At 44.4% G+C, this 25,326-nt stretch overlaps 1 long non-coding RNA gene across 50 annotated transcripts in view; it reads right to left on the bottom strand.

Annotated features, from left to right (window-relative positions):
- The window catches only part of LOC307181221, a 2,056,127-nt gene that overhangs the window by 1,030,003 nt on the left and 1,000,798 nt on the right, over window positions 1-25,326 (bottom strand). For 49 of the 50 annotated variants that reach the window (XR_013826124.1, XR_013826125.1, XR_013826150.1 and 46 more), the window contains 2 exons: window positions 11,908-11,993; window positions 2,059-2,140 (listed from right to left, as the gene is read on the bottom strand). This is a non-coding gene — a long non-coding RNA (uncharacterized lncRNA). The remainder of the gene's footprint in view (window positions 1-2,058; window positions 2,141-11,907; window positions 11,994-25,326) is intronic. The other variant, XR_013826172.1, reaches the window with a different exon arrangement.

Below are 25,326 nucleotides of genomic sequence, written 5' to 3'. Positions count from 1 at the left end.
AGAGGCAGAATGTCCACAATGATGCACTTGGCCAAAAAGGGCGTATGCGTTTTTTCCTGAATATATTCAGGAAAAAACGTATACACCCTTTTTGGCCAACCAAGCAAGCTTGCAAAGGAAATCTGCACTACAATGACGTCTCACTTCCCCCCGGTCAAAAGGGCCATCTGAAAAAAGTGTAAAATCCAGAAAGGCAGGACAGGCCATGGAGAAGTGGGAGCCTTGTTATGCTGATGGGCGGGATGTAAATTGCCAACAGACACTCGGGAGAAGTGTATGGTGTTTCCTGAAACATCTAAAAAACAAAGCAACAGAGCCTAGGGCACTTCCACTTATGGTCCTATAGCTTAGGGAAATTAAAATCAAAAAGACACAGCCACCCCAAAGTTTGGGACGCCTCTGTTTACAAGAACCTCGTTTACCGTACAAGTTCAATATCACAGAAAGTGAAAAATGGATAAAGAACTTGTGGTACTTACGTACAATGCAGTATCACTCAGCAATGAAATCTATGTCATCAGGCCCGTAGCAGCATAATGAGTGTATTCAGATACGATGATTCTAAATGAAATAAGTCACACAGAAAAAGAAACATCATAAGATATCACTAATACACGGAATGTAAACTTGGCTACACAGGAACTGCATTCCAAAACAGAACAGGGTCTCAAATTTAGAAAACCAACTTATGCTTGCTTAAGGGGAAAGGTGAGTTGGGGTGCTGCATAAAACCAGAGATTGAAATGAGCACACATAATGTTCCTTAAGCCAAATATGGAATAGACAAGAGCTACTCCTTGCTCAACGAGATGGACTCAAAACCCCATATTAAACGCCTAAGAATGTACCTGACTAGTAAGTATCTTAAAACCTATGGATGGCTATGTCTCCAAAAGAGAATCAAGCGTGTGTACAGGGGCATAAACGCAGCAGTGATAGGATTGGAGAGGTTCGGTGAGCAAATGAAGACCCTTTGAAGTCATATTGCATGGTACCCATTACACGGGTCTCAACTCTCCAGGTTTAAGGTATTCTTCCTTCAGCTAAAACATGCATGTGGAACCCAGAGTATGATCAACCATGTGAACGGGAGTCGTGTTCAAATATGTCTCAGTTTTGCTCCCCTGGTACTCGGGTGCAACATTCCAGAAGCTTTACTAACACACTCCCCACTTGGAGAGTCAGTCCCTTTAACCTCCTGTTTGGCCCAGTTTGCAATTTCTGCGGAAGATGAACAGGAATAGCGAGAACCAATGAGAGGCTAGCTGGAGGTTTCTGGACAGGGAAATTTAACTCTCATTTCCCACCAGGAAGAGGAATTAACCAAAGGCTCAGCATGCCGGGCCGGAACCAGATTAGGGCCTGAAGCCATCCTGCGGTGTTACGGCCAGGTCACAAGAAAGCGAGTTGAAGAAAGGAGCTCAGGGGCACTGTAATTCACAAACCTGCAGAGTTATAAATGACAGCTATCGTCCAAAAATAGACTGAAGTAAGGCTGCCAAGAGGACTTGAAAGCGGGGCAGAATTGCAGGAACCGATTTCAGGAGGTAGACTGGAATTGCATTGAAAGCATAGGAAAAGAGGCAGAACGTCCACAATGATGCACTTGGCCAAAAAGGGCGTATGCGTTTTTTCCTGAATATATTCAGGAAAAAACGCATACGCCCTTTTTGGCCAACCAAGCAAGCTTGCAAAGGAAATCTGCACTACAATGAAGTCTCATTTCCCCCCGGTCAAAAGGGCCATCTGAAAAAAGTGTAAAATCCAGAAAGGCAGGACAGGCCATGGAGAACTGGGAGCCTTGTTATGCTGAAGGGCGGGATGTAAATTGCCAACAACCACTCGGGAGAAGTGTATGGTGTTTCCTGAAACATCTAAAAAACAAAGCAACAGAGCCTAGGGCACTTCCACTTATGGTCCTATAGCTTAGGCAATTTAAAATCAAAAAGACACAGCCACCCCAAAGTTTGGAACGGCTCTGTTTACAAGAACCTCGTTTACAGTACAAGTTCAACATCGCAGAAAGTGAAAAATGGATAAAGAAGTTGTGGTATTTACTTACAAAGCAATATCACTCAGCAATGAAATCTATGTCATCAGGCCCTTAGCAGCACAATGAGTGGATTCAGGTATGATGATTCTAAGTGAAATAAGTCACAAAGAAAAAGAAACATCATAAGATATCAGTAATACACGGAATGTAAACTTGGCTACAAGGAACTGAATTACAGAACAGAACAGGGTCTCAAATTTAGAAAACCAACTTATGCTTGCTTAAGGGTAAAGGTGAGTTGGGGTGCTGCATAAAACCAGAGATTGAAATGAGCACAGATAAAGTTCCTTAAGCCAAATATGGAATAGACAAGAGCTACTCCTTGCTCAACGAAATGGAGTCAACACCGCATATTAAACGCGTAAGAATGTACCTGACTAGTAAGTATCTTAAAACCTATGGATTGCTATGTCTCCGAAAGAGAATCAAGCATGTGTACAGGGGCATAAACGCAGCAGTGATAGGATTGGAGAGGTTCGGTGAGCAAATGAAGACCCTTTGAAGTCATATTGCATGGTACCCATTCCACGGGGTTCAACTACCCAGGTTTAAGGTATTCTTCCTTCAGCTAAAACATGCATGTGGAACCTAGAGTATGATCAACCATGTGATCGGGAGACGTGTTCAAATATGTCTCAGTTTTCGTACCCTGGTACTCGGGTGCAACATTCCAGACGCTTTACTAACACTCTCCCGACTTGCAGAGTCAGTCGTTTTAACCTCCTGTGTGGCCCAGTTTGCAATTTCTGCGGAAGATGAACAGGAATAGCGAGAACCAATTAGAGGCTAGCTGGAGGTGTCTGGACGGGCAAATTTAACTCTCATTTCCCACCAGGAAGAGGAATTAACCAAAGGCTCAGCGTGCCGTGCCGGAACCAGATTAGGGCCTGAAGCCATCCGGCGGTGTTGCGGCCTGCTCAAAAGAAAGCGAGTTGAAGAAAGGAGCTCAGGGGCACTGTAATTCACAAACCTGCAGAGTTATAAATGACAGCTATCGTCCAAAAATAGACTGAAGTAAGGCTGCCAAGAGGACTTGAAAGCGGGGCAGAATTGCAGGAAACCGATTTCAGGAGGTAGACTGGAATTGCATTGAAAGCATAGGAAAAGAGGCAGAACGTCCACAATGATGCACTTGGCCAAAAAGGGCGTATGCGTTTTTTCCTGAATATATTCAGGAAAAAACGCATACGCCCTTTTTGGCCAACCAAGCAAGCTTGCAAAGAAATATACACTACAATGAAGTCTCACTTCCCCGCGGTCAAAAGGGCCATCTGAAAAAAGTGTAAAATCCAGAAAGGCAGGACAGGCCATGGAGAACTGGGAGCCTTGTTATGCTGATGGGCGGGATGTAAATTGCCAACAGACACTCGGGAGAAGTGTATGGTGTTTCCTGAAACATCTAAAAAACAAAGCAACAGAGCCTAGGGCACTTCCACTTATGGTCCTATAGCTTAGGGAAATTAATATCAAAAAGACACAGCAACCCCAAAATTTGGGACGGCTCTTTTTGCAGGAATCTCTTCTACGGCACAGGTTAAATATCCCAGAGAGCAAATAATGGATAAAGAAGTTGCGGTACTTCTGTACAACAGAATACCACTCAGCAATGAAATCTATGTCACCAGGCCCGTACCAGCATAATGAGTGGATTGAGGCACGATGATTCTAAGTGAAATAAGTCACACAGAAAAAGAAACATCATAAGGTATCACTAATACACGGAATGTGAACTTGGCTACACATGAACTGAATTACAAAACAGAACAGGGTGTCAAGTTTAGAAAACCAACTTATGCCTGCTTAAGGGGGAAGGTGAGTTGGGGTGCTGCATAAAAGCAGAGTTTGAAATTAGCACAGATACCGTTCCATAAGCCAAATATGTAATAGACAAGAGCTACCCCTTGCTCAACGAAATGGATTCAACAATGAGGTATCACCTCACACCTGGTAGAATAGGCATCATTGAAAATCTACAAACAAAAAATGCTGGAAAGGGTGTGGAGAAAAGGAACCCTCTTCCACTATTGTTGGGAATATAAATTGATACAGTCATTATGGAGAACAATATGGAATTTCTTAAGAAACGAACAATAGAATTACCATATGATACAGCAATCCCAGTACTGGACATATACCCAGACAAAACCATAAATCAAAAAGAGTCATTCACCGCAATGTTCATTGCATCACTATTTACAATATCGAGGTAATGGAAGCAACCTAAATGCCCACAGACAGACGAATGCATAAAGCTGTGGTACATATATAAAATGGAATATTACTAAGCCATGAAAAGGAATGAAATTGGGTCATTTGTAGAGACGTCGATGGATCTAGAGACTGTCATACAGAGTGAAGTAAGTCAGAAAGAGAAAAACAAATCTTGTATATTCATGCATATATGTGGAACCTAGAAAAACTGTACAGATTAACCATTTTGCAAGGCATAAATAGAGCAACAGATGTAGACAACAAACGTATGGACAACAAGGGGGGAAAGCTGTTGGGGGGTGGTGGTGGGAGGAGTTGAGAGACTGGGATTGGCATGTATACATTTATATGTATAAAATAGATAACCAATAAGAACCTGCTGTATAAAAATATAAAATAAAATTCAAAATTAATAAGAAGTAAAATTTAAAAAATAAAACAGAAAAAACAATTATTCCCTGCACATACATGTATTTATATGAATAAATTATTTCCATGCTTATATCTGTAAATACAAAAAAGAGGAATAAAATCTACCTTGAACCAAAAATGAAAAAGAGAAAAAAAACACAGAACCCACCAGTTACACAGAGGAAAACCGTATCAGGGCACTTGCTCCAGTTGTAAACAATTCTGAAGTTGGTCAGTGGTGGGGAATCGTCTCCCATTCAGCCAGCAGCCCCCACGCAACAAGCGTCCTCATTGCAAAGCTGGGGCACCGTGCCGAGGCATCTGTGAGTAAACGTGAGCTGAGCCCCAGGCCAGTTGCTGCTGAACTATTCCCACCCGTCCCAGGTAAAACACCTGAATATATACAAGGACTTGAAAGCCTAGAGGAAGGGCCATAGAGCCACACGAGTGACAGCATGCCGGCCGACTTGGTGCCTGCAGGCCAGCCAGGATGGTCCTGGCTCTGGGTGCTCTTCTGGAAGATTTCCATTTCCCTGCCTGAGATACCCGTCCTGTCCCTGCCCCCACTGCTTTTTTCCTTCCTCACCTCTGCCCAGGGAGAAATTCCAGCAGCAGGTATGGGTGACACATCCTCTTCTTTAGCAGGTGGCAGCCTGGTAACTGCTGCAGAAAGTCCAGCAGAGCCCCACTCACACTGGGCCACCCACAAAGCCGTGGCCTCTCACTCCCTCCCACCAGCCCAGCCCCGAGACTGCTGACAGGGCAGAGAAAATGGCGTCAGGCACGGCTGCAGGGGCTCTTGCTGCCTGGAGTGGTATTTATATTGATCTCAACCCAGGCACACCTGGGGAGGGCTGGCCGGCATGGTAAGGCTGCCCAGGTCAGCCAATCATCACCCCTCAGGGGCTCACAGTTGCAGAAAATGGAACTTGCTGAACCGGCCAGGTCCAAGGAACAGGTGTGGGCTCCTGAGAGTCAGGATAGACAAGGGGCTGCAGCTTTGGCTTGTTTTCTAATCATTTTATCTGGCCCATGAGTGGGAGACAACTTCAAGAAAACCCTCTCCTAATGAGAGGAACCCAGGAGTCAGGGAGAGGAGGGGTGGGTGGTGGTTGGAGACAGAGGCCTGGTGCCCCGGGTGCAGTGGAAGTCTCTGGAAGACCAGGTGGAGGGAGGCCTCACGGAGTGATGCCCAGGGTCACAGACCTGTCGCAGCTGCTGTTTGTTAGTTCAAGTCCTGCTCTGAGGTGCTCTGTGTCAGCTCTGAGCGACAGGTGAGCTGGGGGTGCTCTGCAATGAGGGCTATGTGCACGGTTCCTGTGTGCCCAGCCCTGCCACGGTACCTGCAAGGGTAGCTCTGTATCCTGGGAGGGGCCTGACCATGAGAGCCCCGTGGGCTGGGGTGGGGGTGGGGTACCTGCACAGGTGAGCTCCATATTCTGGGATTGGTCTGACCACGAGAGCCCCATGGGCTGCTGGGGACCTGGTAAAGGATGTCAGGACACTCAGTGAAGCCACCGAAGATATACCTCCAGTTGCTCCTAATTCCTACACCCTGCTGGTCATTCTACCAACCACCAGGACATGGTATTCTGTATTAGTCTTCAATGATGCCTTCTTTTGTATTCCATTAGTCCCAGAGTCACAAGAAATTTTGGTTTGTGAGTGGCAGGACTCAACATACAACTAAAACAATACTTCCGGGCCGTCTGGCCCCAAGGGTGCAAAAATTCCCACACCATCTTTGGGGAAAGCTTAGCTAAAGACCTAAAAGTTCTACCTCTGGAAAAGGAAACCCTCCTTCAATATGCAGACGACATTCTGATCACCAGCCCTACTAAGGAGGCCTCTGAACTACCAAGCCAATAAAGGATAGAAGTTGTCCAAGAAAAAGCTCAAATATCACAGACTGCGGTGACCTGCCTGGGCTTCATTCTCACAGAAGGTCAGAGAAGCCCATCCCAGGAAAGGGAAGAAACCATTTTCAGCCTTACCCCTTTCTAAAACTAGAAGACAGCTTAGGGGTTCCTGGGGAGGCCAGGGTTTGCTGCTTCTGGATCCCTAACTACAGTCTACTAGCTGGGCCTCTATATGAAACACTGAAAGGAAAAGATGATGATCCTTTTGAATAGAATCCAGAAGTGGCCTTTCAAGAATGGAAAGAGCAGTCAATTCAGACCCTTGCCCTGGAACTCCCTAATTTAGCTAAACCCTTTGACCTTTACATTCCCGGTGAAAGGTGAATCGCCATTGGAGAATTAGTGCAAAAACTGGGACCACTTGAAATGGAACAATGCAAGAATGCCATCCAGGTAGGATAAACTACGGTCACTAAGGGGCTTGGCCCACTGCCACATCTGGCCAAGATACTGGCGGTATCTAAAAACCTGGAAATCAGCAGCCCAAAAGGCCACCTCCCTCCTAAGGGAAAAGGACCCCACGTGGTGATCCTAACCACCAACCATGCCCTGAAGTTGCAGGGTTCGCTCCGTGGGCACACCGACCTCGAGTGAGGAGGCCCTCCAACTCCAACATCCAGAGAGATAATCGGGGGCAACAGGGCACCATGACAACTCGTGTGAACATCACTTGACCTGGAGTTTCTCTCATAAAACAACAAGAGTGTGTCCCAAAAGAGTAGACTACTGCTTGCAGGACTTACTGCACCCAGAGGGGAGCTAATAATCTTGGCGGGGGAACAGTATACCACACTGTCACCATAGAAAAGCCTACAGACACCATGATGATGGTGGCCAATAAGACTGGCTGGACTCCTGTTTACTTCAAAAGGCTGTTGACTCAGTAGCCATCATGGTCCTTGATCACCACTGACCCTGGACTGTCTGGGAGTTGAGCGGGCAGGGCTCTGACACCTGGTGCTGTTTGTACGTTAATTCAGGGGCCTAATTGAAGAAAGCGCAGACTACTGGTCAGAGCATCTAGGCTGGCAGAGACGGTCAGCCTAAGGTGGCCGAACAAATGTGGGGCGGGGTGAAACCGGCCCCCACAGCGTCTCTGCACATCTCTTTCCTGGACCCTTAAAGGTCATTAGAATCTATAACACTTCCAATGCTGGTGCTCAGGTGGACGAGCAGGGAGGCAGGGGTCCTGGGGACAATCAACGTCACCGGGAGGCTGCTGGGGAGAAGCTCTGACCCTCGCCCCAGGGTATGAGGGCTCCCAACTCAGCACTCAGCAGTTACAGAAGAAGGGTCTGCACCCTCAGCACTCCAAGAATGAGGAACGGGACAAAAGGCAGAGGAGGGGTTTGTCCCCAGCAAAGCCCATTAAAAATCCCTGGGAGATAAAAATAGAATCTGGGCAATAAAGTCAAGTCTAACCTTTTTTATCCTTTGTGCTTTGTCTAATTTCACGTGCTCCTAGGGTCCCACATGCAGAGGTTCCACACCCGGCACTTCAGACCAGATTTCCTACTGCAGAATGGCTGGGTCGACACCTCAGCTCCTGGGGCCCAGTGCAGACTCCACGATATAGAGCCTGAGCTACAGCCAACCCGGCCCTCGAGAGCTCCGCCGCCTCCCTCCCTCCCACTGACTCTGACAGGATCTCTACACAGCAGCCCAGCCCACAGCCCACGGGGTAGTGCATGCTCTCACCTCTCCATTCTCTGATCAAAATATAAAGTTTCCTTTGCTTGTGAACCAAACTCAGTCTCGATCTGTTGGCCCCAATGACACTGGGCACGGGGACACTTGTTGGGGTCCACTCTGGAGGATCAGTAACAGAAATTGAGACTATTGTAACCTCAATGAACAGATGTGTGAGCCAAACTGTAGTTAACATAGAACAGTGTATAAGGCTCGGGTAAAATAAGATGTTTTTAACACTTCCATTTGATATTTCCATCACTTTTTATAAGCAAGTTCAGTGAAAAGGTTTGTCTTATTTGTCAGGTCAATATTAGAGAAACGAAGTGATTTCTTTCCAAGGATGTACAGCTAATAATCTTGGTTAAACCTTCAATCTTGTTTTAAATGCTTTTCCATTGAAAATGATACCTCTCTTTCAGCTCCCCCATTTCTGAGAAGTATAAAATCTTATAATTTATTATTACCAAAGGGGAAAGGTGGGAGGAGGGATAAATTAACAGTTTGGAATGAACACATACACACTGCTATGTATAAAATAGATCATCAACAAGGAACTACTGTATAGCACAGGGAACTACACTCAACATTTTGCAATAACCTATAAGGGGAAATAATCTGAAAAAGAATAGATATTTTTATTGACATCATCTATCAATGACAGTTAAAGTGTAGCCTAAGGGAAGCTGGTGGTGAGTGCTTCTGACCCTGAAGACTTCAATCATCTAAAGTTTGGACTCTGCCTACTTCCCAAGGCCCTTAATGAACATATGTGTAGCCGTAGCTTAAAAAATTCCCCAGTTTGGGTTTCGGGGAGACACTGATTTTGAAAAAGCCCTGGTGTTGTCCTTACATGAATGGGACTCTTCCTACTGCTAAAACATGTCTGTCACACCCAGAGGATGGTATACCGTCTGATCGGGAAGAGTTTGGAAAAGGCATCTCATCTCCTCATCTCCTGGTGCTCGGGTTCACCCCTCCAGCGTCTTTACTAACAGTCTCCCCACTTGGAGATGTCAGCACTGTCAACATCCTGTTGCGTACAGTTTGGAATTTGTCCAGAGGATGAAGCGGAAGGATGAGGAACAATGAGAGACAAGTCCTAGGTGTTCAGACAGGCACATGTCACTCTAATTTCCAATCAGGAAGACGAATTGACCAAAGGCTAGGGTTGCCCATGGAAACAGTATAGGGCTTGAGGAAATCCCGCTGCTTTGTGGCCAGTTCCCATAAACACGAGTTGAACAATGGAACTCAGGGGCAGTAAAATTCACAAAACTGCAGAGTTGAAAATATCCATCACTGAAAAATGTCTTGAGGAAAGTCAGAGAAAAGGACTTGTAAGCAAGGGAGAATGGCAGGAAAGGGATTTGAGGAGGTAGAAAGGACTCGCCATTAAGCACAAGAAAAGGAGCTGAACATTGCCAACATTGCAGTTGGCCAAAAAGGGTGTATGCGTTCTTTTCTGTATATATTCAAGAAAAGGGCATACACTTTTTTAGCCAACCAAACAGGTGGGCACTGGAAGTCAATACTACAAAAGATATCACTTCGCATCAGTCAGAAGAGCCATCCTCATAAAGCATAAACAACAGAAATGCAGGACAGGGCAACGAGAAGAGGGAGCCCTGTGAGACTTATAGTGGAAATGTATATTGCCAACGGCCATTCTGGAGAAGTGTATTGTGTTTACTAAAGCATCTAAAAAATGAGCTACAGAGCATAGGGCACTTGCACTCATGGGCGTATATCTTGGGAAAAACAAAAATCGAGAGGACACAGGCACCCCAATGTTTACCCCCTCTCTGTTTAAAAGATCCTCGACTAGGATATAACTTAAATGTCTCTGGAGGGAAAAAATGGATAGAGATGTGGTACTTAGGTAGAGTGGAATATTATTCAGCCTGGAAATCAATGAAATATGGCCAGTTGTAACAACTCCGGAGGAGTTACGTATGATCATTCTAAGTGACAGAATTCAAAAAGAAAAAGACACATATCATAAGATATCACTTAAAGGTGGAATCCAAAATGGCTACACATGAAATAAATTACAAAACAAAAACATAGTCAAATATGTAGAAAACACGCATAAGGCTGCTAAACGGGAAAGGTGGGGAGGGGTGAGGCATCATCCAGGAGGTTGAAATTAGCAAAGATACCATTCCAAATACCAAACTGATAATCAACAAGGCCTACACGGTAGCTAAAAGAACTGCACTCAGCACACTCAAGTCACCGGAAAAGAATATATACGACTGGTAAGAATCTGAAAAAGAATTTATTGATGTCTCTCTGTACGTGAATCAAGTGGATGTACAGCAGCAAGAAACAGAGCTTTGAAAATCAGCTGTAACCAATATAGTAATAAATTGAAAAAAATAAACGACAGAGAGACAGAGAAAACCTCTTACAACTTTTCCTCAGGGACGGTGATGCAACATGGATTGAACACATCTAGACCCACAGCAGGATGAGACATAAGGCTGGAAACTGTTTGCGCTAAGAGAAATGTGAGGTTGGGTGAGGAAATGCACACCCTTTAAAGTAATACTACCTGGTACCCATTCAATGGGTCCCAAATCTGCAGGTTCAAGGGATCTTCCTACAGCTAAAACATGCATGGAAAACCCAGAGGACTGTACACCATGTGATCGGGAGATGTGTCTAAAATGCACCTCATTTATCCTCTCCTGGTGCTCCTGTTCACCATTCCAGCCACGCTACTTAGAATCTCCCCACTTGGAGAATCAGCACATTTAAACTTCTGTTTCACACATTTTGCAAATTGTGAGGAGGATGAACGGGAAGGGGGGGAACCAATGAGAGAAGAGTTGTAGGGGTTTGGACGGGCACATATCACTCTAATTTCCCATTAAGAGTAAGAATTAAAGGAAGGCTCAGCCTGCCTCGCCGGAGCCAAAATAGGGCCTGAAGCAATCCTGCGAGTTTGAGGCCAGCTCACAAAAGAGCAACTTAAAAAATGGAGCTCAGGGTCACTGCAATTCACAAACCTGCAGAGTTATAAATGAAAACTAACGTCCAAAAATATGTTGAGGTAAGGCAAAGAAGAGGATCTGAATGCAAGACAGAATTGCAAGAAACAGATTTCAAGAGATAGATTGGACTCGTCTTTAACGCACATGAAAAGCGGCAGAATTTCGACAATGATGCAGTTGGCCCAAAAGGGCGTATGCGATTTTTCCTGACTATATCCAGGAAAAAACGCATACGCACTTTATGGGCAACGAAGCAAGCAAGCAATGCAAATGTGCACAACAAAGAAGTCTCACTTCCCACCGGTCAAAAGGGCCATCCTAAAAAATTGTAAAAACCAGAAATGCAGGACAGGCCATGGAGAACTGGGAACCTTGTTATGCTGATGGGCGGGATGTAAATTGCCAACAGACACTCGGGAGAAGTGTATGGTGTTTCCTGAAACATCTAAAAAACAAAGCAACAGAGCCTAGGGCACTTCCACTTATGGTCCTATAGCTTAGGGAAATTAAAATCAAAAAGACACAGCCACCCCAAAGTTTGGGACGCCTCTGTTTACAAGAACCTCATTTACCGGACAAGTTTAATATCACAGAAAGTGAAAAATGGATAAAGAACTTGTGGTACTTACGTACAATGCAGTATCACTCAGCAATGAAATCTATGTCATCAGGACCGTAGCAGCATAATGAGTGGATTCAGGTACGATGATTCTAAATGAAATAAGTCACACAGAAAAAGAAACATCATAAGATATCACTAATACACGGAATGTAAACTTGGCTACACAGGAACTGCATTCCAAAACAGAACAGCGTCTCAAATATAGAAAACCAACTTATGCTTGCTTAAGGGGAAAGGTGAGTTGGGGTGCTGCATAAAACCAGAGATTGAAATGAGCACAGATAAAGTTCCTTAAGCCAAATATGGAATAGACAAGAGCTACTCCTTGCTCAACAAAATGGACTCAACACCCCATATTAAACGCCTAAGAATGTACCTGACTAGTAAGTATCTTAAAACCTATGGATTGCTATGTCTCCAAAAGAGAATCAAGCATGTGTACAGGGGCATAAACGCAGCAGTGATAGGATTGGAGAGGTTCGGTGAGCAAATGAAGACCCTTTGAAGTCATATTGCATGGTACCCATTCCACGGGTCTCAACTCTCCAGGTTTAAGGTATTCTTTCTTCAGCTAAAACATGCATGTGGAAACCAGAGTATGATCAACCGTGTGATCGGGAGACGTGTTCAAATATGTCTCAGTTTTTGTCCCCTGGTACTTCGGTGCAACATTCCAGACGCTTTACTAACACTCTCCCCACTTGGAGAGTCAGTGCCTTTAACCTCCTGTTTGGCCCAGTTTGCAATTTCTGCGGAAGATGAACAGGAATAGCGAGAACTAATGAGAGGCTAGCTGGAGGTGTCTGGACGGGCAAATTTAACTCTCATTTCCCACCAGGAAGAGGAAATAACCAAAGGCTCAGCGTGCCGTACCGGAACCAGATTAGGGCCTGAAGCCATCCTGCGGTGTTGCGGCCAGCTCAAAAGAAAGCGAGTTGAAGAAAGGAGCTCAGGGGCACTGTAATTCACAAACCTGCAGAGTTATAAATGACAGCTATCGTCCAAAAATATACTGAAGTAAGGCTGCCAAGAGGACTTGAAATCGGGGCAGAATTGCAGGAAACCGATTTCAGGAGGTAGACTGGAATTGCATTGAAAGCATAGGAAAAGAGGCAGAATGTCCACAATGATGCACTTGACCAAAAAGGGCGTATGCGTTTTTTCCTGAATATATTCAGGAAAAAACGCATACGCCCTTTTTGGCCAACCAAGCAAGCTTGCAAAGGAAATCTGCACTACAATGAAGTCTCACTTCCCCCCGGTCAAAAGGGCCATCTGAAAAAAGTGTAAAATCCAGAAAGGCAGGACAGGCCATGGAGAACTGGGAGCCTTGTTATGCTGATGGGCGGGATGTAAATTGCCAACAGACACTCGGGAGAAGTGTATGGTGTTTCCTGAAACATCTAAAAAACAAAGCAAAAGAGCCTAGTGCAATTCCACTTATGGTCCTATAGCTTAGGGAAATTAAAATCAAAAAGACACAGCCACCCCAAAGTTTGGGACGCCTCTGTTTACAAGAACCTCGTTTACCGTACAAATTCAATATCACAGAAAGTGAAAAATGGATAAAGAACTTGTGGTACTTACGTGCAATGCAGTATCACTCAGCAATGAAATCTATGTCATCAGGCCCGTAGCAGCACAATGAGTGGATTCAGGTATGATGATTCTAACTGAAATAAGTCACACAGAAAAAGAAACATCATAAGATATCACTAATACACGGAATGTAAACTTGGCTACACAGGAACTGAATTCCAAAACAGAACAGGGTCTCAAATTTAGAAAACCAACTTATGCTTGCTTAAGGGGAAAGGTGAGTTGGGGTGCTGCATAAAACCAGAGATTGAAATGAGCACAGATAAAGTTCCTGAAGCCAAATATGGAATAGAGAAGAGCTACTCCTTGCTCAACGAAATGGACTCAACACCCCATATTAAACGCCTAAGAATGTACCTGACTAGTAAGTATCTTAAAACCTATGGATTGCTATGTCTCCGAAAGAGAATCAAGCATGTGTACAGGGGCATAAACGCAGCAGTGATAGGATTGGAGAGGTTCGGTGAGCAAATGAAGACCCTTTGAAGTCATATTGCATGGTACCCATTCCACGGGTCTCAAATCTCCAGGTTTAAGGTATTCTTCCTTCAGCTAAAACATGCATGTGGAACCCAGAGTATGATCAACCATGTGAACGGGAGACGTGTTCAAATATGTCTCAGTTTTCTTCCCCTGGTACTCGGGTACAACATTCCAGACGCTTTACTAACACTCTCCCCACTTGGAGAGTCAGCGCCTTTAACCTCCTCTTTGGTCCAGTTTGCAATTTCTGTGGAAGATGAACAGGAATAGCGAGAACCAATGACAGACTAGCTGGAGGTGTCTGGACGGGCAAATTTAACTCTCATTTCCCACCAGGAAGAGGAATTAACCAAAGGCTCAGCGTGCCGTGCTGGAACCAGATTAGGGCCTGAAGCCATCCTGCGGTGTTGCGGCCAGCTCACAAGAAAGCGAGTTGAAGAAAGGAGCTCAGGGGCACTGTAATTCACAAACCTGCAGAGTTATAAATGGCAGCTATCGTCCAAAAATATACTGAAGTAAGGCTGCCAAGAGGACTTGAAAGCGGGGCAGAATTGCAGGAAACCGATTTCAGGAGGTAGACTGGAATTGCATTGAAAGCATAGGAAAAGAGGCAGAACGTCCACAATGATGCACTTGGCCAAAAAGGGCGTATGCGTTTTTTCCTGAATACATTCAGGAAAAAACGCATACGCCCTTTTTGGCCAACCAAGCAAGCTTGCAAAGGAAATCTGCACTACAATGAAGTCTCACTTCCCCCCGGTCAAAAGGGCCATCTGAAAAAAGTGTAAAATCCAGAAAGGCAGGACAGGCCATGGAGAACTGGGAGCCTTGTTATGCTGATGGGCGGGATGTAAATTGCCAACAGACACTCGGGAGAAGTGTATGGTGTTTCCTGAAACATCGAAAAAACAAAGCAACAGAGCCTAGGGCACTTCCACTTATGGTCCTATAGTTTAGGGAAATTAAAATCAAAAAGACACAGCCACCCCAAAGTTTGGGACGCCTCTGTTTACAAGAACCTCGTTTACCGTACAAGTTCAACATCGCAGAAAGTGAAAAATGGATAAAGAAGTTGTGGTACTTACGTACAATGCAGTATCACTCAGCAATGAAATCTATGTAATCAGGCCCGTAGCAGCATAATGAGTGGATTCAGGTACGATGATTCTAACTGAAATAAGTCACACAGAAAAAGAAACATCAAAAGATATCACTAATACACGGAATGTAACCTTGGCTACATAGGAAATGAATTCCAAAACAGAACAGGGTCTCAAATTTAGAAAACCAACTTATGCTTGCTTAAGGGGAAAGGTGAGTTGCGGTGCTGCATAAAACCAGAGATTGAAATGAGCACAGATAAAGTTCCTTAAGCCAAATATGGAACAGACAAGAGCTACTCCTTGCTCAACGAAATGGACTCAACACCCCATATTAAACCCCTAAGAATGTACCTGACTAGTAAGTATCTTAAAACCTATGGATTGCTATGTCTCCAAAAGAGAATCAAGCATGTGTAAAAGGGTCATAAACGCAGCAGTGATAGGATTGGAGAGATTCGTTGAGCAAATGAAGACCCTTTGAAGTCATATTGCATGGTACCCATTCCACGGGTCTCAACTCTCCAGGTTTAAGGTATTCTTTCTTCAGCTAAAACATGCATGTGGAACCCAGAGTATGATGAACCGTGTGATCGGGAGACGTGTTCAAATATGTCTCAGTTTTCGTCCCCTGGTACTTCGGTGCAACATTCCAGACGCTTTACTAACCCTCTCCCCACTTGGAGAGTCAGTGCCTTTAACCTCCTGTTTGGCCCAGTTTGCAATTTCTGCGGAAGATGAACAGGAATAGCGAGAACTAATGAGAGGCTAGCTGGAGGTGTCTGGACGGGCAAATTTAACTCTCATTTCCCACCAGGAAGAGGAAATAACCAAAGGCTCGGCGTGCCGTACCGGAACCAGATTAGGGCCTGAAGCCATCCTGCGGTGTTGCGGCCAGGTCACAAGAAAGCGAGTTGAAGAAAGGAGCTCAGGGGCACTGTAATTCACAAACCTGCAGAGTTATAAATGACAGCTATCGTCCAAAAATAGACTGAAGTAAGGCTGCCAAGAGGACTTGAAAGCGGGGCAGAATTGCAGGATACCGATTTCAGGAGGTAGACTGGAATTGCATTGAAAGCATAGGAAAAGAGGCAGAACGTCCACAATGATGCACTTGGCCAAAAAGGGCGTATGCGTTTTTTCCTGAATATATTCAGGAAAAAACGCATACGCCCTTTTTGGCCAACCAAGCAATCTTGCAAAGGAAATCTGCACTACAATGAAGTCTCACTTCCCCCCGGTCAAAAGGGCCATCTGAAAAAAGTGTAAAATCCAGAAAGCCAGGACAGGCCATGGAGAACTGGGTGCCTTGTTATGCTGATGGGCGGGATGTAAATTGCCAACAACCACTCCGGAGAAGTGTATGGTGTTTCCTGAAACATCTAAAAAACAAAGCAACAGAACCTAGGGCACTTCCACTTATGGTCCTATAGCTTAGGGAAATTAAAATCAAAAAGACACAGCCACCCCAAAGTTTGGAACGGCTCTGTTTACAGGAACCTCGTTTACAGTACAAGTTCAACATCGCAGAAAGTGAAAAATGGATAAAGAAGTTGTGGTATTTACTTACAAAGCAATATCACTCAGCAATGAAATCTGTGTCATCAGGCCCTTAGCAGCACAATGAGTGGATTGAGGTATGATGATTCTAACTGAAATAAGTCACACAGAAAAAGAAACATCATAAGATATCAGTAATACACGGAATGTAAACTTGGCTACACAGGAACTGAATTACAGAACAGAACAGGGTCTCAAATTTAGAAAACCAACTTATGCTTGCTTAAGGGTAAAGGTGAGTTGGGGTGCTGCATAAAACCAGAGATTGAAATGAGCACAGATAAAGTTCCTTAAGCCAAATATGGAATAGACAAGAGCTACTCCTTGCTCAACGAAATGGACTCAACACCGCATATTAAACGCCTAAGAATGTACCTGACTAGTAAGTATCTTAAAACCTATGGATTGCTATGTCTCCGAAAGAGAATCAAGCATGTGTACAGGGGCATAAACGCAGCAGTGATAGGATTGGAGAGGTTCGGTGAGCAAATGAAGACCCTTTGAAGTCATATTGCATGGTACCCATTCCACGGGTTTCAACTACCCAGGTTTTAGGTATTCTTCCTTCAGCTAAAACATGCATGTGGAACCCAGAGTATGATGAACCATGTGATCGGGAGACGTGTTCAAATATGTCTCAGTTTTCGTACCCTGGTACTCGGGTGCAACATTCCAGACGCTTTACTAACACTCTCCCGACTTGGAGAGTCAGTGCCTTTAACCTCCTGTTTGGCCCAGTTTGCAATTTCTGCGGAAGATGAACAGGAATAGCGAGAACCAATGAGAGACTAGCTGGAGGTGTCTGGACGGGCAAATTTAACTCTCATTTCCCACCAGGAAGAGGAAATAACCAAAGGCTCAGTGTGCCGTACCGGAACCAGATTAGGGCCTGAAGCCATCCTGCGGTGTTGCGGCCAGTTCACAAGAAAGCGAGTTGAAGAAAGGAGCTCAGGGGCACTGTAATTCACAAACCTGCAGAGTTATAAATGACAGCTATCGTCCAAAAATAGACTGAAGTAAGGCTGCCAAGAGGACCTGAAAGCGGGGCAGAATTGCAGGATACCGATTTCAGGAGGTAGACTGGAATTGCATTGAAAGTATAGGAAAAGAGGCAGAACGTCCACAATGATGCACTTGGCCAAAAAGGGCGTATGCGTTTTTTCCTGAATATATTCAGGAAAAAACGCATACGCCCTTTTTGGCCAACCAAGCAATCTTGCAAAGGAAATCTGCACTACAATGAAGTCTCACTTCCCCCCGGTCAAAAGGGCCATCTGAAAAAAGTGTAAAATCCAGAAAGGCAGGACAGGCCATGGAGAACTGGGAGCCTTGTTATGCTGATGGGCGGGATGTAAATTGCCAACAGACACTCGGGAGAAGTGTATGGTGTTTCCTGAAACATCTAAAAAACAAAGCAACAGAGCCTAGGGCACTTCCACTTATGGTCCTATAGCTTAGGGAATTTAAAATCAAAAAGACACAGCCACCCCAAAGTTTGGAACGGCTCTGTTTACAAGAACGTCGTTTACAGTACAAGTTCAACATCGCAGAAAGTGAAAAATGGATAAAGAACTTGTGGTATTTACTTACAAAGCAATATCACTCAGCAATGAAATCTGTGTCATCAGGCCCTTAGCAGCACAATGAGTGGATTCAGGTATGATGATTCTAACTGAAATAAGTCACACAGAAAAAGAAACATCATAAGATATCAGTAATACACGAATGTAAACTTGGCTACACAGGAACTGAATTACAGAACAGAACAGGGTCTCAAATTTAGAAAACCAACTTATGCTTGCTTAAGGGTAAAGGTGAGTTGGGGTGCTGCATAAAACCAGAGATTGAAATGAGCACACATAAAGTTCCTTAAGCCAAATATGGAATAGACAAGAGCTACTCCTTGCTCAATGAAATGGACTCAACACCGCATATTAAACGCCTAAGAATGTACCTGACTAGTAAGTATCTTAAAACCTATGGATTGCTATGTCTCCGAAAGAGAATCAAGCATGTGTACAGGGGCATAAACGCAGCAGTGATAGGATTGGAGAGGTTCGGTGAGCAAATGAAGACCCTTTGAAGTCATATTGCATGGTACCCATTCCACGGGTTTCAAGTACCCAGGTTTAAGGTATTCTTCCTTCAGCTAAAACATGCATGTGGAACCTAGAGTATGATCAACCATGTGATCGGGAGACGTGTTCAAATATGTCTCAGTTTTCGTACCCTGGTACTCAGGTGCAATATTCCAGACGCTTTACTAACACTCTCCCGACTTGGAGAGTCAGTCCCTTTAACCTCCTGTTTGGCCCAGTTTGCAATTTCTGCGGAAGATGAACAGGAATAGCGAGAACCAATGAGAGACTAGCTGGAGGTGTCTGGACGGGCAAATTTAACTCTCATTTCCCACCAGGAAGAGGAATTAACCAAAGGCTCAGCGTGCCGTGCCGGAACCAGATTAGGGCCTGAAGCCATCCTGCGGTGTTGCGGCCAGCTCACAAGAAAGCGAGTTGAAGAAAGGAGCTCAGGGGCACTGTAATTCACAAACCTGCAGAGTTATAAATGACAGCTATCGTCCAAAAATAGACTGAAGTAAGGCTGCCAAGAGGACTTGAAAGCGGGGCAGAATTGCAGGAAACCGATTTCAGGAGGTAGACTGGAATTGCATTGAAAGCATAGGAAAAGAGACAGAACGTCCACAATGATGCACTTGGCCAAAAAGGGCGTATACGTTTTTTCCTGAATATATTCAGGAAAAAACGCATACGCCCTTTTTGGCCAACCAAGCAAGCTTGCAAAGGAAATCTGCACTACAATGAAGTCTCACTTCCCCCCGGTCAAAAGGGCCATCTGAAAAAAGTGTAAAATCCAGAAAGGCAGGACAGGCCATGGAGAACTGGGAGCCTTGTTATGCTGATGGGCGGGATGTAAATTGCCAACAGACACTCGGGAGAAGTGTATGGTGTTTCCTGAAACATCTAAAAAACAAAGCAACAGAGCCTAGGGCACTTCCACTTATGGTCCTATAGCTTAGGGAAATTAAAATCAAAAAGACACAGCCACCCCAAAGTTTGGGAAGCCTCTGTTTACAAGAACCTCGTTTACAGTACAAGTACAACATCGCAGAAAGTGAAAAATGGATAAAGAAGCTGTGGTATTTACTTACAAAGCAATATCACTCAGCAATGAAATCTGTGTCATCAGGCCCTTAGCAGCACAATGAGTGGATTCAGGTATGATGATTCTAACTGAAATAAGTCACACAGAAAAAGAAACATCATAAGATATCAGTAATACACGGAATATAAACTTGGCTACACAGGAACTGAATTACAGAACAAAACAGGGTCTCAAATTTAGAAAACCAACTTATTCTTGCTTAAGGGTAAAGGTGAGTTGGGGTGCTGCATAAAACCAGAGATTGAAATGAGCACACATAAAGTTCCTTAAGCCAAATATGGAATAGACAAGAGCTACTCCTTGCTCAACGAAATGGACTCAACACCGCATATTAAACGCCTAAGAATGTACCTGACTAGTAAGTATATTAAAACCGATGGATTGCTATGTCTCCGAAAGAGAATCAAGCATGTGTACAGGGGCATAAACGCAGCAGTGATAGGATTGGAGAGGTTCGGTGAGCAAATGAAGACCCTTTGAAGTCATATTGCATGGTACCCATTCCACGGGTTTCAACTACCCAGGTTTTAGGTATTCTTCCTTCAGCTAAAACATGCATGTGGAACCCAGAGTATGATCAACCATGTGATCGGGAGACGTGTTCAAATATGTCTCAGTTTTCGTACCCTGGTACTCGGGTGCAACATTCCAGATGCTTCACTAACACTCTCCCGACTTGGAGAGTCAGTCCCTTTAACCTCCTGTTTGGCCCAGTTTGCAATTTCTGCGGAAGATGAACAGGAATAGCGAGAACCAATGAGAGACTAGCTGGAGGTGTCTAGACGGGCAAATTTAACTCTCATTTCCCACCAGGAAGAGGAATTAACCAAAGGCTCAGCGTGCCGTGCCGGAACCAGATTAGGGCCTGAAGCCATCCTGCGGTGTTGCGGCCAGCTCACAAGAAAGCGAGTTGAAGAAAGGAGCTCAGGGGCACTGTAATTCACAAACCTGCAGAGTTATAAATGACAGCTATCGTCCAAAAATAGACTGAAGTAAGGCTGCCAAGAGGACTTGAAAGCGGGGCAGAATTGCAGGAAACCGATTTCAGGAGGTAGACTGGAATTGCATTGAAAGCATAGGAAAAGAGGCAGAACGTCCACAATGATGCACTTGGCCAAAAAGGGCGTATGCGTTTTTTCCTGAATATATTCAGGAAAAAATGCATACGCCCTTTTTGGCCAACCAAGCAATCTTGCAAAGGAAATCTGCACTAAAATGAAGTCTCACTTCCCCCCGGTCAAAAGGGCCATCTGAAAAAAGTGTAAAATCCAGAAAGGCAGTACAGGCCATGGAGAACTGGGAGCCTTGTTATGCTGATGGGCGGGATGTAAATTGCCAACAACCACTCGGGAGAAGTATATGGTGTTTCCTGAAACATCTAAAAAACAAAGCAACAGAGCCTAGGGCACTTCCACTTATGGTCCTATAGCTTAGGGAAATTAAAATCAAAAAGACACAGCCACCCCAAAGTTTGGGAAGCCTCTGTTTACAAGAACCTCGTTTACAGTACAAGTACAACATCGCAGAAAGTGAAAAATGGATAAAGAAGTTGTGGTATTTACTTACAAAGCAATATCACTCAGCAATGAAATCTATGTCATCAGGCCCTTAGCATCACAATGAGTGGATTCAGGTATGATGATTCTAACTGAAATAAGTCACACAGAAAAAGAAACATCATAAGATATCACTAATACACGGAATGTAAACTTGGCTACACAGGAACTGAATTACAGAACAGAACAGGGTCTCAAATTTAGAAAACCAACTTATGCTTGCTTAAGGGTAAAGGTGAGTTGGGGTGCTGCATAAAATCAGAGACTGAAATGAGCACAGATAAAGTTCCTTAAGTCAAATATGGAATAGACAAGAGCTACTCCTTGCTCAACGAAATGGACTCAACACCCCATATTAAACGCCTAAGAATGTACCTGACTAGTAAGTATCGTAAAACCTATGGAATGCCATGTCTCCGAAAGAGAATCAAGCATGTGTACAGGGTCATAAACGCAGCAGTGATAGGATTGGAGAGGTTCGGTGAGCAAATGAAGACCCTTTGAAGTCATATTGCATGGTACCCATTACACGGGTCTCAACTCTCCAGGTTTAAGGTATTCTTCCTTCAGCTAAAACATGCATGTGGAACCCAATTATGATCAACAATGTGAACGGGAGACGTGTTCAAATATGTCTCAGTTTTCCTCCCCTGGTACTCGGGTGCAACATTCCAGACGCTTTACTAACACTCTCCCCACTTGGAGAGTCAGCGCCTTTAACCTCCTGTTTCGCACAGTTTGCAATTTCTGCGGAAGATGAACAGGAATAGCGAGAACCAATGAGAGGCTAGCTGGAGGTGTCTGGACGGGCAAATTTAACTCTCATTTCCCACCAGGAAGAGGAATTAACCAAAGGCTCAGTGTGCCGTGCCGGAACCAGATTAGGGCCTGAAGCCATCCTGCGGTGTTGCGGCCAGGTCACAAGAAAGCGAGTTGAAGAAAGGAGCTCAGGGGCACTGTAATTCACAAACCTGCAGAGTTATAAATGACAGCTATCGTCCAAAAATAGACTGAAGTAAGGCTGCCAAGAGGACTTGAAAGCGGGGCAGAATTGCAGGAAACCGATTTCAGGAGCTAGACTGGAATTGCATTGAAAGCATAGGAAAAGAGACAGAACGTCCACAATGATGCACTTGGCCAAAAAGGGCGTATGCGTTTTTTCCTGAATATATTCAGGAAAAAACGCATACGCCCTTTTTGGCCAACCAAGCAAGCTTGCAAAGGAAATCTGCACTACAATGAAGTCTCACTTCCCCCCGGTCAAAAGGGTCATCTGAAAAAAGTGTAAAATCCAGAAAGGCAGGACAGGCCATGGAGAACTGGGAGCCTTGTTATGCTGATGGGCGGGATGTAAATTGCCAACAGACACTCGGGAGAAGTGTATGGTGTTTCCTGAAACATCTAAAAAACAAAGCAACAGAACCTAGGGCACTTCCACTTATGGTCCTATAGATTAGGGAAATTAAAATCAAAAAGACACAGCCACCCCAAAGTTTGGAACGGCTCTGTTTACAAGAACCTCGTTTACAGTACAAGTTCAACATCGCAGAAAGTGAAAAATGGATAAAGAAGTTGTGGTATTTACTTACAAAGCAATATCACTCAGCAATGAAATCTGTGTCATCAGGCCCTTAGCAGCACAATGAGTGGATTCAGGAATGATGATTCAAACTGAAATAAGTCACACAGAAAAAGAAACATCATAAGATATCAGTAATACACGGAATGTAAACTTGGCTACACAGGAACTGAATTACAGAACAGAACAGGGTCTCAAATTTAGAAAACCAACTTATGCTTGCTTAAGGGTAAAGGTGAGTTGGGGTGCTGCATAAAACCAGAGATTGAAATGAGCACAGATAAAGTTCCTTAAGTCAAATATGGAATAGACAAGAGCTACTCCTTGCTCAACGAAATGGACTCAACACCGCATATTAAACGCCTAAGAATGTACCTGACTAGTAAGTATCTTAAAACCTATGGATTGCTATGTCTCCGAAAGAGAATCAAGCATGTGTACAGGGGCATAAACGCAGCAGTGATAGGATTGGAGAGGTTCGGTGAGCAAGTGAAGACCCTTTGAAGTCATATTGCATGGTACCCATTCCACGGGTTTCAACTACCAAGGTTTAAGGTATTCTTCCTTCAGCTAAAACATGCATGTGGAACCTAGAGTATGATCATCCGTGTGAACGGGAGCCGTGTTCAAATATGTCTCAGTTTTCGTACCCTGGTACTCGGGTGCAACATTCCAGACACTTTACTAACACTCTCCCGACTTGGAGAGTCAGTCCCTTTAACCTCCTGTTTGGCCCAGTTTTCAATTTCTGCGGAAGATGAACAGGAATAGCGAGAACCAATGAGAGGCTAGCTGGAGGTGTCTGGACGGGCAAATTTAACTCTCATTTTCCACCATGAAGAGGAATTAACCAAAGGCTCAGCGTGCCCTGCCGGAACCAGATTAGGGCCTGAAGCCATCCTGTGGTGTTGCGGCCAGGTCACAAGAAAGCAAGTTGAAGAAAGGAGCTCAGGGGCACTGTAATTCACAAACCTGCAGAGTTATAAATGACAGCTATCGTCCAAAAATAGACTGAAGTAAGGCTGCCAAGAGGACTTGAAAGCGGGGCAGAATTGCAGGAAACCGATTTCAGGAGCTAGACTGGAATTGCATTGAAAGCATAGGAAAAGAGGCAGAACGTCCACAATGATGCACTTGGCCAAAAAGGGCGTATGCGTTTTTTCCTGAATATATTCAGGAAAAAACGCATACGCCCTTTTTGGCCAACCAAGCAAGCTTGCAAAGGAAATCTGCACTACAATGAAGTCTCACTTCCCCCCGGTCAAAAGGGCCATCTGAAAAAAGTGTAAAATCCAGAAAGGCAGGACAGGCCATGGAGAACTGGGAGCCTTGTTATGCTGATGGGCGGGATGTAAATTGCCAACAACCACTCGGGAGAAGTGTATGGTGTTTCCTGAAACATCTAAAAAACAAAGCAACAGAACCTAGGGCACTTCCACTTATGGTCCTATAGCTTAGGGAAATTAAAATCAAAAAGACACAGCCACCCCAAAGTTTGGAACGGCTCTGTTTACAAGAACCTCGTTTACAGTACAAGTTCAACATCGCAGAAAGTGAAAAATGGATAAAGAAGTTGTAGTATTTACTTACAAAGCAATATCACTCAGCAATGAAATCTGTGTCATCAGGCCCTTAGCAGCACAATGAGTGGATTCAGGTATGATGATTCTAACTGAAATAAGTCACACAGAAAAAGAAACATCATAAGGTTTCAGTAATACACGGAATGTAAACTTGGCTACACAGGAACTGAATTACAGAACAGAACAGGGTCTCAAATTTAGAAAAACAACTTATGCTTGCTTAAGGGTAAAGGTGAGTTGGGGTGCTGCATAAAACCAGAGATTGAAATGAGCACAGATAAAGTTCCTTAAGCCAAATATGGAATAGACAAGAGCTACTCCTTGCTCAATGAAATGGACTCAACACCGCATATTAAACGCCTAAGAATGTACCTGACTAGTAAGTATCGTAAAACCTATGGATGGCTATGTCACCAAAAGAGAATCAAGCATGTGTACAGCGGCATAAACGCAGCAGTGATAGGATTGGAGAGGTTCGGTGAGCAAATGAAGACCCTTTGAAGTCATATTGCATGGTACCCATTCCACGGGTTTCAACTACCCAGGTTTAAGGTATTCTTCCTTCAGCTAAAACATGTATGTGGAACCTAGAGTATGATCAACCATGTGATCGGGAGACGTGTTCAAATATGTCTCAGTTTTCGTACCCTGGTATTCGGGTGCAACATTCCAGACGCTTTACTAACACTCTCCCCACTTGGAGAGTGAGCGCCTTTAACCTCCTGTTTGGCCCAGTTTGCAATTTCTACGGAAGATGAACAGGAATAGCGAGAACCAAT

This window comes from Stenella coeruleoalba, assembly GCF_951394435.1.
Source record: "Stenella coeruleoalba genome assembly, contig: scaffold_47, whole genome shotgun sequence".
Classification (NCBI taxonomy): domain Eukaryota; kingdom Metazoa; phylum Chordata; class Mammalia; order Artiodactyla; family Delphinidae; genus Stenella; species Stenella coeruleoalba.
Note: the sequence above shows the minus strand (reverse complement) of the source record. Positions and strands in the feature narration are given on the sequence as shown.